We start from the raw sequence: 1,689 nt of genomic DNA on the forward strand, positions 1-1,689 counted from the left end.
CATTTATGTTGAAATAGACACACATCGAACAATATGAGTATGTTTATTAAAATATTATATATCTTGATTACCAATACAAAATTTTATGAATATTGTTAACGCTCTGGAGATTTTATTCCCCAATGTTTTTTTTCCCCCTTCAGAATGGCTACCTTGTGAATTTACACGCCTATTTCATATTCATGCTACCGTTTTTCAAAATGTGTTTTGGAAACTCATAGAGTAGGTTGCAGAGCATCTCGTATATTATTTTCAAAGTTTTTGTGTTTTGATTGTGGGTTTGATTTTCAAAAACAGTGACAAAGCAATTTAGAAACAAATAGAATTATGAAATTCTTTTAAAAATTGATTATTAATTAATTCTGGCAGGGTCTGAATTCAAATGGCCACAGGGGCGAGGGAGGGACTGTGAGGTGAGTGCGGACCGCCCACTGGGACCTGCGGGGGTCGGGGTGGGGGACAGACGGGAGAGCTCAGGCCTCTTCTAAAGGATTCTAGAACGAAGGGACCACATCGCTGGGTTTTGCAGTCTTGCAGGCAAGGCTGAAAATTTGCATATTTCCTGGGCCCTCCCAATTTCTGAATGTTGACTCAGTTCTTTGGAACACTTGATTTGCAATCTCTGCTTTACTATAATACCTCTTCACAGTGCTTTTAATCTATATAAGCTCTTCTAAAAGTTTCCATAAATTCAGCTTTCTTTTCATAGGTTCAGCTGTTTTCCTCTCTAATTTATCAAGAGCGTTATGACAAAGAATGAGAGCAGAAAGGAAGTATATGGTCTTATATGAGTGAGGCCTTCCCCCATAAAAAATAACATTTTCCCCCTACATTATCTCCGTATATTTTTCTCCCTATTATTTATCAATATTTGATAGATTGTATTATTTACTTGTTTGTTCGTGGCCTTTTTCTCTCCACTATGACATAAGTTCCATGGAGGCACGTTTGTCCCCTGATACAGACTTCATTTTTAGAACATGTATTGGCAAATGACAGGCCCTTAATAAATATCCAGAGAATGAATGAATATCCCACAGGTAATCAACTACGTGGGGGAAACAACTAAAGAATTAGGGACATTTAAACTTGACAAGAAAAGACATGATCAGGAATACAACCAACGGCGTGAGGATGCTGGCTCATACTGACCGCACGTGTCACTTCTCAGCTCTGCATTCGGTTACATCCCATTAGTCGCTTGAAGCCAGCCATGGTCACTATGTCCTCCGCAGAAGCCAGCAAATGATACAAACGTGATATCATTTACCAGCACACCATGAGACTCAGTAACTGTGAGATATTGACTTAGCAAAAGAAAATTGTTGTGTTTTTTTAACATGTAGAGCTATCGAACATTGAAATGGCCTAACTCGCAAGCAGTATTTAGGTCTATGTTAGAGATTTACTTATTCATGTCATACGTTGTACATCTTATTCAGGCATGTAGAATGGTTGGGTCATAGGACATACTGCTTTTAAAAAAATAATGTGTCCTTTTTCTTTTGGTTCTTTTAAGACTTTTCCTCTTGTCATTAATTTTTCTAAAGTTTTACTATGGTGCGTCTAGGTATGGATTTCTTTTTATTTGTCCTGCTTAAGATTCATGAAACTTCTTGAATCTGTGCTTTGGTGTCTTTTATCAGTTCTAGAAAAACGCAGCTATTATTTCTTCGATTTTTTTTTTTT

The 1,689-nt window shown here is 37.2% G+C and overlaps 1 long non-coding RNA gene across 1 annotated transcript in view; it reads left to right on the top strand.

Moving 5' to 3' along the window:
• The first annotated feature begins 260 nt into the window (after positions 1-260).
• Positions 261-1,689, top strand: part of LOC111729932 — a 4,920-nt gene continuing 3,491 nt past the window's right edge. Inside the window, exon 1 of the long non-coding RNA XR_002776468.1 lies at positions 261-413. This is a non-coding gene — a long non-coding RNA (uncharacterized LOC111729932). The remainder of the gene's footprint in view (positions 414-1,689) is intronic.

The sequence above is a fragment of the Pteropus vampyrus genome, unplaced genomic scaffold (genome assembly GCF_000151845.1).
Source record: "Pteropus vampyrus isolate Shadow unplaced genomic scaffold, Pvam_2.0 Scaffold290, whole genome shotgun sequence".
Lineage (NCBI taxonomy): Eukaryota > Metazoa > Chordata > Mammalia > Chiroptera > Pteropodidae > Pteropus > Pteropus vampyrus.